This window comes from Pongo pygmaeus, chromosome 9 (assembly GCF_028885625.2).
Source record: "Pongo pygmaeus isolate AG05252 chromosome 9, NHGRI_mPonPyg2-v2.0_pri, whole genome shotgun sequence".
NCBI lineage: Eukaryota > Metazoa > Chordata > Mammalia > Primates > Hominidae > Pongo > Pongo pygmaeus.
This window is the reverse complement of record NC_072382.2, coordinates 119015094-119032228: the sequence shown is the minus strand read 5'-3', so window position 1 is coordinate 119032228 and position 17135 is coordinate 119015094. Positions and strand designations below refer to the sequence as shown.

The 17135-nt window shown below is 41.7% G+C and overlaps 1 protein-coding gene and 1 non-coding gene across 5 annotated transcripts in view; both read right to left on the bottom strand.

Annotated features, from left to right (window-relative positions):
• RNF214 (ring finger protein 214) overlaps positions 1-17135 on the bottom strand; it is a 53728-nt gene that overhangs the window by 20796 nt on the left and 15797 nt on the right. The window lies entirely within an intron of this gene.
• LOC129009160 (small Cajal body-specific RNA 11) lies at positions 428-581 on the bottom strand. The gene has a single exon (XR_008492695.1). It is a non-coding gene; the product is annotated as a small Cajal body-specific RNA 11 (non-coding RNA).

The following is a 17135-nucleotide window of genomic DNA, read 5'->3' as shown; positions in this document are numbered from 1 at the left end:
ATTGCAGTGTCTATAGTAATACCACATAAAGTAAACTGTAATATAAAGAGTATGACTAAGATAAAGAGGGACATTTCATAATGACAAAATAGCCAACTTATCAATGTTGGGGCTCAGGGCACTCCACCCCAAAATACAACTTAAAACAATTTTTTTAATTTTTAATTTTTGTGGGCACATAGTAGGTGTATCCAAAATACAACTTTAGGAGACCAGAATATGTCATTCCAAAATATACCCCTTTGACATACTAATTATTTCAAGATGAGTATTTTGAGAAACTGCAGATATAGGAACAGCTCTGAAAAATTTCCCTTCTGTAAAGAAAATCTGCCATCTCTAAAACAATTTTCATCAGTACAAGTAAGTCTACCAAGAAGAGAGCTACTCCAATACCACTTATCACCTGAAAAACATTTTTTTAAAAATTGTACTCTTGTGCCTTGAGACAGCTCTATTCTAAAGACAGTCCCCCTAAACTGAAGGAGACTGCTGTGTGTCCTGCCAGACTACCTTGTTAGAACTGAGCACAGGGGGACCAAAAAAGCAGAGGGGAGTAGAAAAAGCATAGGCCAGGACAATCACAGAGATTTTTACCTACATAACAAGGCAATTTGTATTCACCATATGTTTCTTCCCCTCACTTGCCCATAATTTGTTTCTGCCACCCCCAAGAAGTCCCAAGCCTCTCTTCCTTTCTATAACTCAAGCTGCTACATAAGTGTCAATCATCTGGCCCTTTAATCTGATATTTTTGTGGGACTCCTATGTATGCATGCATGCACACATAATTAAAAATTTTTTTCTGCTGGGTGCGGTGGCTCATGCCTGTAATCCCAGGATTTTGGGAGGCCGAGGTGGGTGGATCATGAGGTCGGGAGTTCAATACCAGCCTGGCCAACATGGTGAAACCCCATCTCTACTAAAAATACAAAACTTAGCCAGGCATGGTGGCGCGAGCCTGTAATCCCAGCCACTTGCAGGGCTGAGGCAGGAGAATCGCTTGAACCCAGTAGGTGGAGGTTGCAGTGAGCCGAGACTGCACCACTACGCTCCAGCCTGGAGATAGAGCAAGACTCTATCTCAAAAAAAAAAAAAAAAAAAAAAATGTTTTTTTTCTCCTGTTAATCTGTCTCATGTAAACTAAATTAATGACCCAGCCAAAGAACTTAGGGAAACCATTTTTCCCTCTCCTACAATAACAATCATAAATGTATGTGTATCTAACAATACAGCTTCAAAATATAAGAAACAAAAATTGACTGATAAAAACGAAAAGAAAAAGTGGCTGGGCGTAGTCGCTCACGCCTGTAATCTCAACACTTTGGAAGGCTGAGGCAAGCAGAGTGCTTGAGCCCAGGAGTTCAAGACCAGCCTGGGCCACATGGTGAAACTCCGTCTCTATGAAAAATACAAAAATTAGCCAGGTGTGGTAGTGCACAGCTGTAGTCACAGCTTTTTATGAGGCTGAGGTGGGAGAATTGTGTGAACCCGGGTTGAGGCTGCAGTGAGCCATGATTGTGCCACTGCACTTCAATCTGGGTGGCAGAGCAACGCCCTGTCTCAAAAACAAAAAAGAAAAGAGCTATAATCATAGAGATTTTAACATCCCTCTGGCCTAAGTAACTGATATAACTAAATTTTAAAAATTAAACACACACACATACACACACACACAACGTTCCTCAATAAACACAGACAAAGGGCCAGGTATGGTAGCTCATACTTGTAATCTCAGCACTTAGGGAGGCCAAGGCAGGAGGATCACTTGCGGCCAGGAGTTCAAGATCAACCTAGACAATATAGTGAGACTCTGTATCTACAAAAAATTTTTAAAAATTAGCCAGGCATGGTGGCACGTGCCTGTAGTCCCAGTTACTTGGGAGGCTGAGGTGAGAGGATCACTTGAGCCCATGAGTTTGAGGCTCCAGTGAGCTATGACCTTATCACTGCATCCCAGCCTGGGCAACAGAGCAAGACCCCAACTCAAAAACCGAACAGGCCGGGTGCGGTGGCTCAAGCCTGTAATCCCAGCACTTTGGGAGGCCAAGGTAGGTGGATCACAAAGTCAGGAGTTCGACACCATCCTGGCGAACATGGTGAAACCCCGTCTCTACTACAAATACAAAAAAATTAGCCGGGCATGGTGGCGGGCGCCTGTAGTCCCAGCTACTCAGGAGGCTGAGGCAGGAGAATGGTGTGAACCCGGGAGGCAGAGCTTGCAGGGAGGCGGAGCTTGCAATGAGCCGAGATTGAGCCACTGCACTCCAGCCTGGGGGACAGAGCCAGACACCATCTCAAAAAAAAAACAACAAACAAACTGAAAAAAAAAAACAGACACAAAGTCCTTAACAAAATATTAGCAAATTCAATTTGGCAACATATAAAAACAATATGTCTTGTCCATGTAGGGTTTATCTCACAAATGGAAGGTTGGTTTAACATTTGAAAAAATAAATCAATGGGCCAGGTGCAGTGGCTCACACCTGTAATCTCAGCACTTTGGGAGGCTGAGCCAGGCAGACGGCTTGAGGTCAGGAGTTCGAGATCAGCCTGGCCAACACGGAGAAACCTCGTCTCTACTAAAAATACAAAAATTAGCTGGGCATGGTGGCAGGCACCAGTAATCCCAGCTATTCGGGAGTCTGAGGCAGGAAAATTGCTTGAACCCAGGAGGCGGAGGTTGCAGTGAGCCGAGACTGTGCCACGGCACTCCATCCTGGGCGACAGAGGGAGACTCTGTCACACACACACAAAAATTAATTAAATAAAATAAATCAAAGTAATACACTGTATTGACATAATAAAGGAAAAAAATCATTTGATAATTTTTTTGAGATGGAGTCTCACTCTGTCGCCCAAGCTGGAGTGCAGGGGCGTGATCTCGGCTCACTGCAACCTTCGCCTTCCAGGTTCAAGTGATTCTCCAGGCTCAGCCTCCTGAGTAGCTGGGTTTACAGGCGCCTGCTACCATGCCTGGCTAATTTTTGTATTTTTGGTAGAGACGGGATTTCACCATGTTGGCCACGTTGGTCTCCAACTCCTGACCTCAGGTAATCCACCCGCCTCGGCCTCCCAAAGTGCTGGGATTACAGGCATGAGCCACCGAGTCCAGCCAATAATTTATAAATATGCAGAAAAAGCATGTGACAAAATGAAGTACCCATTCATTTTAATAAGTCTCAGAGAATTAGAAATAGAATGTAACTTCTTCTATTTGACAAAAGGCATACACAAAAAACCTATAGTCAGCATCAAACTTAATGGTAAAATATTAAAGACTTATCTTCTAAGAGCAGGAACAAGGCAAAGACATCCACTCTACCACTTCTATTCAATATTGTACTGGAGGTCCTAGCCAGTGCAATAATATTTATAAGAAATAAAAGGCTTAAGGGTTTGAAAGGAAGATAAAACTGTGTGTACTCAGAGATACCATGACTGTTTATGTAGAAAATCTTGGCCGAGTGAGGTGGCTCACACCTGTAATCCCAGCACTTTGGGACGCCAAGGCGGGCGGATCATCTGAGGTCGGGAGTTCGAGATCAGCCTGACCAACATGGAGAAACCCCGTCTCTACAAAAAATACAAAATTAGCCAAACGTGGTGGCACATGACTGTAATCCCAGCTACTCGGAAGACTGAGGCAGGAGAACTGCTTGAACCTGGGAGGTGGAGGTTGCAGTGAGCTGAGATCACGCCATTGCAATCCAGCCTGGGCAACAAGAGCGAAACTCCGTCTCAAAAAAAAAGAAAAAGAAAATCTTGAAGAATATACAAAACAACTAATACACTGATACAGAAATTTAGCAAAATAGCAGGTACAAGGCCAAAAACAAAAATAAGTTGTACTTAGCAGCACTTAAAAAATTTTAAAAATTCTTAATTTCATTTATAATAGCATCAAAGAACATAAAATATTTAGGAATAAGTTTAAAGAAAAATGTGCAAGATCTGTACACTGATAAAATGTTGCTGAGATAAAGACCTAAATCAACATAAAGATATTTCATATTTATGAATTAGAAGATTTAATATTGTTAAGATGTCAATTTTTCCCAAGTTGATATATGTTCCTACCAGTTTTATCTTTTTTTGTAGAAACTGGCAAACTGATTCTAAAACACACGAGGCCAGGTGCAGTGGCTCACGCCTGTAATCCCAGCATTTCGGGAGGTTGAGGCGGGCCGACTGCTTGAGTCTAGGAGTTCAAGACCAGCCTGGACAACATGGCGAAACTTTGTCTCTACAAAAAAGACAAAAAATTAGCTAGGTGTGGTAATGAGCATCTGTAGTCCCAGCTACTGCAGAGGCTGAGATGAGAGGATTGCTTGAGCATAGGAGGTCGAGGCCACAGTGAGCCGTGATCATGCCACTGCATTCCAGCCTTGAGACACTGTCTCAGAAAAATAAAAAATAAATACATGAACATGCTGAGAACCTAGAATATGCAAAGGACCTAGAATGTCTTGAAAAAAAGTAGAAGACCTTGTATTATCTGATTTCATGACTTATGATAAGATATAATAATCACAACAGCGTGAATTTTTTTTTTTTTTTGAGACAGAGTTTTGCTCTGTCACCCAGGCTGGAGTGCAATGGCGCTATCTCGGCTCACCGCAACCTCCGCCTTCCAGGTTCAAGGGATTCTCCTGCCTCAGCCTCCCTAGTAGCTGGGATTACAGGCATGTGCCATCACGCCCGACTAATTTTGTATTTTTAGTAGAGACGGAGTTTCTCCATGTTGGTCAGGCTGGTCTCGAACTCCCGACCTCAGGTGATCCACCCGCCTCGGCCTCCCAAAGTGCTGGGATTACAGGCATGAGCCACCGCACCCAGCCTGAATTTTTTATTTATATAAATTATTTAACAAAAAGAAATTTAATAAAGAAATAGAGATGGGCTGGGCGCAGTGGCTCATGCCTGTAATCCCAGCACTTTGGGAGGCCGAGGCAGGTGGATCACCTGAGTTCGGGAGTTCGAGACCAGCCTGACCAACATGGAGAAACCCCATCTCTACTAAAAATACAAAATTAGCCGGGCGTGGTGGCGCATGCCTGTAATCCCAGCTACTCGGGAGGCTAAGGAAGGAGAACCGCTTGAACCCGGGAGACAGAGGTTGCAGTGAGCCGAGATCACGCCATTATTGCACTCCAGCCTAGGCAACAAGAGCAAAACTCCGTCTCAAATAAAAAAGAAAAAAGAAAAAAAAAAGAAATAGAGACTAGGTCTCGCTGTGTCGCCCAGGCTGGTCTCGAACTCTTGATTTTAAGTGATCCTCCTGTATTGACCTCCCAAAGTGCTGGGATTACAGGCATGAGCCACCATGCCCAGAAGACAGTGTAATGTAGTATATAGACAAGTATATCAACACAATAGAATAGTATTCAGAATTAGACCTACTATTCATACAAGTGACTCATACCGTCATTTGGTTTTTGGCAAAAGTGCCAAGCAATTAATTAAATAGGGAAAGGAAAGTCTTTTCAATAAATGGTGCTGGAACAACTGGATATCTACATGGAAAAAATGAACCTCAACCTTTACTTCTCACCATACACAAAAATTAATTTAAAGAGTGTGGTGGTACATGGCTGTAGTCCCAGCTACTTGGGAGGCTGAGACAGAAGGACTGCTTGAGGCCAGGAGTTCAAGGCCACAGTGAGCTATGACTGCACCTGTGAATAGCCACTGCACTACAACCTGGGTATCACAGTGAGACCTCGTCTGCAAAAAAACAAACATACATTCCAATGTTGTGCCTCCTAGGGGGAGAAAAAAAAAAATCAAAGAATTTGAGATGGATCAGAGACATGAATATAAAAGTTAAAATGATAAAGCGTCCATAACAAAATACAGGAGAACATCTTTGCTACTTCAGGGTGGGCAAAGGTAACTTAGAGAAGACAGAGAAAGCACTAACTAGAAAAGAAAAGTTTAATGAATTAGACATTATTTCATCAAAAATGCAATTAAAAAGTGAATAGTCATATAAGAGGGCAGAAGAAAATTTTTACACAACATATATCTGACAAAGGACTTATATTCAAAATACAAAAAGAACTTCTACTACACAACAATAAAAAGTCAAAAACTCAACCCCCCAAGAAAAGGGATAAAAAAGTTAGACACTTCCCAAAATAAAATATACAAATAGCCAATAAGCAAATAGAAAAAGAGACACCATCATTAGTTATTAGGGATATTAAAACCACAATGATTCAAACCATCTGCAATCTCTAAAGAATAGAAAACACACACAATGAAATACCACTATGCAAGCCCTTGAATAGCAAAGATGTGAAGCAACCAGAACTCTCATATATGGTTGACAGAGTGTAAAATGGTATATGCAATTTGGAAGCATATCTGGCCATTTCTTATAAAACTGTTCATACATCTACCCTACAACCCAGCAGATTATGCTACTAATCTACCCAAGAGAAATGAAAGAATATGTTTGAAGTCTTTATGACTTGCACTTGAATGTTCATAGCAGCTTTATTCATTAACAGTCAAAATCTGGAAACTACTACATGATCATCAACAGGAGAATGAATAAACAAACTCCAATACATCAGTAAGAGGAACACTATTCAACAATAAAGCCGGGCACGGTAGCTCACGCCTATAATCCCAGCACTTTGAGAGGCCAAGGCAGGCAGCTCACTTGAGGTCAGGTGTTCGAGACCAGCCTGGGCAACATGGCAAAACCCTGTTTCTACTAAAAATACAAAAATTAGCTGGGCATGGTGATGCACGTCTGTTAATCCCAGCTACTTGAGAGGCTGAGGTGGAAAAATTGCTCAAACCCAGCAGGCGGAGGTTGCAGTGAGCCAAGATCATGTCACTGCACTCCAGCTTGGACGACAAAGTGAAACTCATTCTCAAAAATAAATAAATAAAATAAAATGAACACAGTAAAAACGGACAACATGAATATTAAAAGCATTCTGCTGAATGAAATAATTCTGATACAAAAGAGTACACGGTGTAAGATTGATTTCCTTTTATGTGAAGCTCTGGAACATGCAGAACTAAACTATGGTAAAAAACCACAACACTGGTTGGTTTGGGGAGAGTGGGGGCAGGGACTGACTGAGAAGGCACAAGAGTGAACTTTCAGGTTTAACGGTAATGTATTTTATATATCTTGATGGGGTCTGAATTACACAAGTGCATACATTTGTCAAAACTCACTGAATGGTTCCTTTAAGATTTATGTATTTTTCAACCAGTGGACTTGCTAAGTAAAAAAAAAAAAAAAAAAGATTTGTGTATTTAACTGCATATAAATTTTATTACCCCAAAATGCAAATAAATAATATTAAACTCTAATTAATGATGTACATGTATATATGTTTAGGGGCGAAGTTACTGATGACTGAAACTGATTCTGATATGCAATGAAAAAATAAGACCTCAGATAAAACAAAAAAAAAAGAAAGAAAAAATAAGACCTCATGTGGTGTCTCCTCTGAACGAAAAAGAAAAGACGGGGCTGGGCGTGGTGGCTCACACCTGTAATCCCAGCACTTTGGGAGGCCGAGTGGGTGGATCATGACGTCAAGAGATTGAGACCATCCTGGCCAACATGGTGAAACCCCGTCTCTACTAAAAATACAAAAATTAGCTGGGCGTGGTGGCATGCACCTGTAGTCCCCGCTACTAGGGAGGCTGAGGCAGGAGAATTGCTTGAACCTGAAAGGCAGAGGTTGCAGTGAGCCCTCCAGCCTGGCGACAGAGAGAGACTCTGTCTCAAAAAAAGAAAAAAAAAAGAAAAAGAAAAGACAGATTGATGAATAGACAGAGGGATGACAGATGGAAAGGCTCGCAAAAACAACCGTAGTAGAATATTAATTGTTGAATCCAGGTGGTCAGTGTTAATGTACAATACTTTCAGCTTCTCTCAAGGTTTGAAAATTTTCATAACAAAATATTAGGGAAGAAGTAAATCCAGTAATTTAATTCCTTTGCTTAAAAATCCCAGTTGACTACTGAATAGCATCACAACACTCAACAATTACCAATTAGTATTATTCAGACTTGGTTCTCATTTATTTCCCTGCAGATTCTAATACTATTAAGCATCCTCTTCCTTTGGAAAATGTATACTACTATTCTAAACTATTTCCCTTTCTTTCTCTCATTATTCTTTTTGTCTTTTTCCCAAACTGTAAGTATACCTCCGAGTGTAGTACTAAGCCCTTTTCTATTTTCCCACCAAAAATTCCCTTCCATTGTAACTATCGTCTCCATGCAGTCAACTCCCAATCAAGACAGAGCATCTCTTCTACATTCAAGTCTCTCATTTCCAATGACCTACTGAGTACCTGCCAATCAAGACAGAGCATCTCTTCTACATTCAAGTCTCTCATTTCCAATGACCTGCTGAGTACCTGAATGTCCCATATCATCAAATGTATGACTTCACCCTCAAAACTGAGAACAAGAATTCCAACAGTGATGTTATTTTTTACTTTTTCTGTTTTATTTCTCAAAATAATCAGACAATTCTTCCTGAATCCATTTCTTTTCCATTTCGTTTCATTCTACCACTAGTCTGATAATGATTTTTTTTTTTTTTTTTTTTTTTTTTTTGAGACAGGATCTCACTTTGTTGACCAGGCTGGAGTGCAGCGGCACCGTCATGGCTCATTACAACCTCGACCTCCTGAGCTCAAGCAATCCTCCCACCTCTGCCTCCCAAGTAGTTGGGACTACAGGCACATGCCAACATGCCCAGCTAATTTCTGTATTTTTTGCAGAGACGGGATTTCGTCATGTTGCCCAGGCTGGTCTCGAACTCCTGGGCTCAAGTAATCCTCCTGCTTTGGCCTCCCAAAGAGCTGGTATTATAGGCATGTGAGCCACTGCAGCAGGCCATAATGATTCTTATAATTATACTCACTTTATTGCAAAGAGTGTACTGGCTGATGTACCAGTCTCTGTCTCTCCCTACAATTCATCGTGAATATTTCTAAAAGATCTTTAATTATGTATCTCTTATTTGTGTAACTTTTATTATTTCCCATATCTAGAAGATATTACTATATACTAAGCAGAAAAAGTGAAACGTGTTACTTGCTGTGGTAGCAAGTCTCCAAAGACGAACCCCTCCCAATGAACCAAGCCTCCTAGTGATCACATTCTGCGTAGTCCTTTCCCACACAAATCTGGGTTAGTCTTGTGACTCATATTGACCAACAGAATGTCACAGAACTAGCACTGTACTGGTTCAAAATCTAAGCCTTAAGAGAGCCTGGCAGCTTCTGCTTTGGAACTCAGAGCTCTGGGCTACCATGTAAGAAATCTGGCTCGTCTGCTGGAAAGACCACCTGGAGAGGGAGAAGCCCCGAGACTATATGGCAAGAGTGAGAATGAGAAAGGCATGGCATCCCAATGTTCCAGCTGAGCTCAGCTTGCCAGGAGTCCCCCACAATGTGCCAAGGATATGAATGAAGCCATCTTGGATGCCCTACCCCAGCCACAACCTGACCGGAGCCACATGAATGACTCCAAACAAGGCCAACAGAACCATCCATCTGAGAAGCAATCCACCCAAAGAATTGTGAGAAATAATAAACTACTATTGTTTCAAGATATTAACTTTTACAATGGTATTTTTACACAGTGATAGCTAATCAAAACAGCTGCCCTCAAGAAGCTAACTATATAATGGTGGAGGCAGTTAAGTAAACAAAAAAGGCCATGAAGTGTTATGATAGCAGTATACACAACATGCTAGGTGAGTGAAGAGGAGGATTAGCTATATTAGTCAGTCAGGGTGTGTAAAGGGGAGGGAGGGAGAGTGTCCGGGAAAGCTTTCTAGAGCAGGTGGCACAGGCTGAGTTTTAAGTACGTTCAGAATACCACATATAGTAGTTAGGTATAAACCAGCACGGTTGTGTGGGCAAGTAGTAAGGACATACCTGGAGACATAAATGTGGAAGAGGTAACTGAAGGCCTCTTATACTAAGTAAAGGGTTAAAACTTTACCCTAAATACTATATAGAACTATGAAAAAATTTAAGCAGGGAAATGATATTATCAGATTTGTATCTTGGAATGGTTTCAATGGTAGCAGTGAATTAGACAATGAGAAAGGAGGCAGGCAGGAAGCAAAGAAAGTTTAGGAGCCCACCTCGGTACTCTACGAAAACTAAAGAGAACTTGACAGTGACAGAGAGAAAGAATAATTAATATTAAGAATATACAAGAGGCTGGGTGTAGTGGCTCATTCCTATAATCCCAGCACTTTGGGAGGCTGAGATGGGAGGATCACTTGAGCCCAGGGGTTCAAGCCCAGCCTGGGCAACAGAGTTGAGACCCTGTCTCTACAAAGAAAAAAAAATTAATTTAAAGAATAAAAACAAGAAATTATATTGAATATTGACAATGAAATTGTAAAAATAATAAAAATAAGAGCATCTACAAGACATGGTAAAGTGGATGTGATGGAAAGGGCTAAGAGAGGAATTTAGGATGGCCCCAGTATTCAGCTTACACACTAGAGGAAAAAGTGGAGTCATCTATGGAGAAATAGCAGAAGCAAAAGGGAGTGGGATGCACACACAGGTAGAATTATAGACTCAGACACAAGGACAGGGAGAAAGGAAGAATGCCTCTGCTGACGGTTAGAAAACTGAGGGAAGTTTTCATTGATGACACTTTGTTTCTGAGAAATAAAAGACAAGATCTTCTGCTAAGGGTAAGAAGAGAAATGGTGGAGACAGGAAGTTTAGAAAGAGAGATTTAAATTTGGGATAGACTTCTGAGGAAGAGGAGTTCAAGACTAGCCTGGCCAACATGGTGAAACCTCGTCTCTACTAAAAATACATCTGAGGATCCAGGTGATGCTGTAAGTCATAAATGTATTCTGGCCCCAAGACACACAGTTGTGTGATTTTTCTCCAGCAGCACTCAGCAGCCCAGGTGTAAGAATGAAGAGGTGGGCTAGGCACAGTGGCTCAAGCCTATAATCCGAGCACTTTGGGAGGCCGAGGTAGGTGGATCACTTGAGGTCAGAAGTTCAAAACCATCCTGGCCAACAATGATGAAACCTCGTCTCTAATAAAAATACAAAAAATTAGCCGGGCATGGTGGTGGGCGCCTGTAATCCCAGCTACTCAGGAGGCTGAGGCAGGAGAATCACTTGAACCCAGGAGGCGGAGGTTGCAGTGAGCTGAGATCGCGCCACTGGACTCCAGCCTGGGTGACAGAGCGAGACTCTGTCTCAAAAAAAAAAAAAGAAGAACAAAGAGGTCAGGTGGCTGACTTGACGCAGGACTGGAATACTACAGGAAAATAAAATGAAAAGAACAAGGCACCAAGAGAACTGATGGTAATGGTAAGCAAGTAATTCCAGTAACAGACCATAAGCCTAGGCTGGCTATGGAAAGAAATACTTCCAGGGAGTTGACAGACTCAGAGGAAATGGAGTGAGGTCACTGAACAAGAAAGAGATCTTGATATGGTCAAAGTGTAAATTTATTGGGAATAAGACAAAGTCAGAAGGACCGGCCAGGCGCAATGGCTCATGCCTGTAATCCCAGCACTTTGGGAGGCCAAGGCAGGTGGATCACCTGATGTCAGGAATTCGAGACCAACCTGGTCAACATAGTGAAACCCCATCCCTACTAAAAATACAAAAATTAGCCGGGTGTGGTGGCAGGTGCCTGTAATCCCAACTACTCAGGAGGCTGTGACAGGAGAATCGCTTGAACCTGGGAGGCAGAGACTGCAGTGAGACGAGATCACGCCATTGCACTCCAGCCTAGGCAACAAGAGTGAAACTCTGTCTCAAAAAAAAAAAAAGGACTGAAACCTATAGTCAAAATATGGGATGTTGCAACAGCCTAGCTTACTGTTTTCCACCTAAGGAATACTAGATTTGTTGATTGCTATGTAAGCTATTAGGACTTCAAAGCATACCTCTTAAGTAGTTAAATACAACAGCACTTGGTGAAATTTTCCAAAACAAATCCTCTTGCACCTGACACTTTTATTTTTTGAGACAGGGTCTTGCTCTATCACCCAGGCTGGAGTATAGTGGTGCAATCACAGCTCACTGCAATCTTGAACTCCTAGGATCAACGATCCTCCTGCTTCAGCCTCCCCAGTAGTTGGGACTACAGGCGTATACCACTATGCCCGGCAAATTTCTTTACTTCTAGCAGAGATGAGGTATCACTTTATTACCCAGGCTGGTCCCAAACTCCTGACCTCAAGCAATCCTCCCACCTCAGACTTCCAAAAGGGCTAGGATTACACGTGTGAACTACCTTGCCTGGCCTCAATTTTAATTTAGCATGCACTCTGTTTTTTTTTTTTTCTTTGAGATGGAGTCTCGCTCTGTCACCCAAGCTGGAGTTCAGTGGCACCATCTCAGCTCACTGCAACCTCCACCTCCCGGGTTTAAGCAATTCTTGTGTCTCAGCCTCCCAAGTAGTTGGGACTACAGGTGGCCACTACCATGCCTGGCTAATTTTTTTTAGTACAGATGGGGTTTTGCCATGTTGGCCAGGCTGGTCTCCAACTCCTGACCTCAGGTGATCTGCCCCACTCGGCCTCCCAAAGTGCTGGGATTACAGGCCTGAGGCACTGCGCCCAGCCAACATAGACTCTTATATTACATCCAGAGTAATGCTTCCAATGAATAACTCCCTTAATCTGCTACTTACCTGTCATTCTATCCTATGAATTGATCAGGCAAGTTCAGAGAATTTTTTTTAAAGAAGAAAAATATTGCTTGATATTGCAGTGTTTACGCTCCTTGTCCAAAGCTATATCCATGAAAATATAAATCAATTATGTCTTTTAAAACACAGGGTCACCACGAGCCTTACTTACTGCCATTCTCAATGAGTCACTGTTGTCTTGTTGTTGTTGTTGTCATTTATTTTATTTTATTTTATTTTTTATAGACATAAGGTCTCACTATATTGCCCAGGCTGGTCTCAAACTCCTGGGCTCAAGCGATCCTCCCGCCTTGGCCTCCCAAAGTGCTGGGATTACAGGCAGAAGCCATTGCACCTGCACACAATAAGTCACTGTTAAAGGTAGGGAGCTTAAAAGAGGTTCTGCACTGGAAGAGCACTAACATGGAAACCTCACCTTTCTAATGCCAGCAATAACCTGAAGGATAAAAGCTGAGAACTAGAAATTATCCCTGCAAAAGCAAGTCAACTTCCAGGACAAAGCAGCCAGGTGTCCAGGAGAAAAAAAATCAAATACATGACTAAACTAAATATTTGATCTTTTACATTTTGGTAAATTCAGTTTGTCTCCTTTAAAAATTATAATTAGACCAGGCACAGTGGCTCATGCCTGTAATCCTAAAATTTTGAGAGGTCAAGGGCAGGAGTTTGAGATTGGCCTGGCCAACAAACTGAGATCCAGTCTCTACAAAATAGAAAAACTTAGATGGGCATGGTGGTGCACACCTGTAGTCCCAGCTACTTGGGAAGCTGAGGCAGGAGGATGGCTTGAGCTCAGGAGTTCAAGGCTTTAGTGAGCCATGACTGCACCACTACACTCTAGCTGGGCCAACAGAGTGAGATCCTGTTTCTAAAAATAAAAAAATTATAATTACATTGAAATACACAGTGACTACCTTCAAATAGTACAAAGCACTTAGCAGATTTCTATTAAGTAAATTCATCTTTAATTAATATTTATGTGAAATTCCCTTAATTTCCAATCCAGTGATAGAATAAATACTTATCAAATAATTACCAGATATATGGCACTAAAAGGATAAAACATTAAAAAAAATTTTCAGGCCAGGTGAGGTGGCTCATGCCTGTAATCCCAGCACTTTGGGAGGCCGAGGCGGGCGGAACAGGAGGTCAGGAGAGCGAGACCATCCTGGCTAACATAGTGAAACCCCGTCTCTACTAAAAATACAAAAAATCAGCCGGGCGTGGTGGCAGGCACATGTAGTCCCAGCTACTTGGGAGGCTGAGGCAGGAGAATCGCTTGAATCCTGGAGGTGGAGGCTGCAGTGAGCCAAGATCATGCCACTGCACTCCAGCCTGGGCGACAGAGCAAGACTCCGTCTCAAAAAAAAAAAAAATTCAGATTCAGTTCATAAAGAAATGGCACAGGCAATTTTGCAAAGAAGGCAGAATTTAAGTTAAAACGTGTAAGACAGATAAGACATCTTATCAAAGAACCCCATTATTTCCCTAATTTTCCAAGCCAGAAATATGGGAGTTATCCCTAACTCAACCCTGTCTACCCACATTGATCAGTGCTGCCCCTAAATGTCTTACAAATGTGTTCACTTCTCTCATTCCCACTGGCACTACTTTAGTTTCAGCCATAATTATTCCAACCCAGGCTCTGACAAGATAAGTCTCCTAACTGGTCAAATACACTAATCCAATCCATTTTCCAACTGCCCAAGTAATCTACTGAAAATGCAAATCATAGGCCAGGCAGGATGGCTCACACCTGTAATCCCAGAACTTTGGGAGGCCAAGGCGGGCACATCACTTGAGGTCAGGTGTTTAAGACTAGCCTGGCCAACACGGTGAAACCTCGTCTCTACTAAAAATACAAAAATTAGCCAGGCATGGTGGCACAGGCCTGTAGTTCCAGCTACTCAGGAGGCTGAGGCAGGAGAATCACTTGAACACAGATGGTGGAGGTTGCAGTGAGCCAAGATCGTGCCACTGCACTACTGCCTGGGCAACAGAGTGAGACTCTGTCTCAAAAAATAAAAAAGTAAAATAAAATAAAAATAAAATGCAAATTGTATCATTTGATACTCTCCTCCCTTAAAATCCTTCAATATCTCTGTCATGGAAAAACCCAAACTCCTTAACACAGTATAAAAGCCTTTCTGATCTGGCCTCACTCCCCTACTTCACATCTTGCTTGCTTTTCTCTCTCATCTCTGAGCCCCCTGCCGGCAGTGTCTTTTCCTTCATTTGTTGCCTGGCTAATTCTTCCCTATACCTACCCCGACCCCTGTTACTTTTTCTTTGAAAATTTCAAACCAACAAAAAGTTAATAAATTAATAAAATGATTATCTACCTGTCATCTAAATTTACCAGTTGTTACATTTTTTTTGCCACATTTACATGACACTTAACTCCTAAAACTTCAGCAAGTATCTCTTATGAACAAGAACATCCTTCTACATAATGAAACAATGTCATAATCACATGCAAAATATTTTTTTAATTTCTCAAACTTTTTTCAACAACATGGGTTCATACACCCAAAATACATAACACTGACACAATATTACCTAACACGTAGTCACTATTGAAATTTTCCCAATTATTCCAAAATGTCCTATAATTATACTTTGGTTCATTCAGGATCAAACCAAGGATCATGCATTTCATTTGGTGGTTATCTTCTGCCCCTGATTTTTCAGGACTCAGTTCCGGAATGATATTCCCTGGGAAGCCCTCTGTGACTCCCCCTACTCAGTATGGGTTATATGCCTCTTTCAGATGCTTTCATACCACCACTGTCATGGTATCATTACACTATTTTGCAATCATCTGTTTATCTATCTGTCTCTCATAAGAAACAGTAATCTCTTTGAAGACTTTTTACTCTCCAGGCCCTACTGTCTGGCTCGTAGTAGATACTCAATAAATACTGGCTGAACAAATGAATGAAAACACTATAAACAGGAAATACAATTGTTATGGACTGAATTGTGCCCCTTAAAACTCGTATCTTGAAGCCCTAACCCCAGTGTAATTGTATTTGGATACAGGGCCTTGAAGGAGGCAATTATGGTTCAATGAAGTCATAAAGTGGGAACCTAATCCAATAGAATTGGTGTCCTTATAAGAAGAGGAAGAGACACCAGGAATGTGCACGCATAGCGCAAAAGCCATGTGAGACCAGAAGAAGGCAGCTATCGGCAAACCAGGATAAGATTCTCACCAGAAACCAAATCTGTCAGCATCTTTATGTTGGACTTCCGGCCTCCAGAACTGTAAAATATTCTGCTGTTTAAGCCACGTAGTCAGTGGTATTCTGTTATGGCAGGCCAAGGTGAATAATATAATGACCAAAATCTATGTGTCCCGGTTCCTATGAATGATGGAATGCTAAGAAAAACCTACACCACTGCTAGAACAAAGATACCTACAAGAGACATTCCCCCTGCTTCCGGAAAACTGAACCCCACATTTAACAGAAAGAATGGCAGAAAACATTGTTCTCATACTGTGACATATACATTTAAAGAAAAAAAAATAGATCTTCAAGAACACAAACACAAAAATCAATCACCATCTGTAGCAATTCAATCAGATGGAAAAGATAGTAGAGTTACATAAAGAATGTAAAGAGTAAAAGTGAATTTGTTGAAGGTTAAAAAAAAATAAAAAATAAAAATTAAAAAAAGGCTGGGCACGGTAGCTCACACCTGTAATCCCAGCACTGTGGGAGGCCAAGGCAGGTGGATCGCTTGAAGCCAGAAGTTTGAGACCAGCCTGGTCAACAGAGTGAGATCCTCATCTCTATAAAAAATTTAAAAAATTATCTGGGCATGATGGCACTCGCCTGTAATCCCAGATACTCAGGTGACTGAGGCAAAAGAATCACTTGAACCCGGGAGGCGGAGCTTGCATGAGCCGAGATTGCGCCACTGCACTCCAGCCTGGGCAACAGAGCAAGACTCTGTCTCAAAAAAAAGAATGTAAAGAGCACACATCAAAAGGAAATTTTCTGTGGGGCTTAGAATAACATTATAGACTCATCTTCCCAGTTTCTGCACTTTAATATCTGCTGCTAAGTTGCTACATGCCTATGGTCATCTTCCTCACACAGATTGTGAAGACAATGGCAGAGACCATGTCATGGGGTGGGAGCAACTGCTTTGATCACTAACAGTGGCTGGGATAGTGTTCTATTCCAGGTACACTCCTCATAATTTCTGGAAAATTATCATTATAGACAACTGACCCACCTTCTAATCATTCAGTATCACTAGATTCTCAACAGAACAACTGATTGGTCTACAAACCCTCTCTCAAACACAATTCCTCATGTTGAGCTTCACAATTATTATCTTGGAGACTCAGAAAATGATTCAGCATATGAGCTTGCTAACTCAGCAGTCTGACGCATTAGCAAAAGCCAAAATTTTTTTGATAAA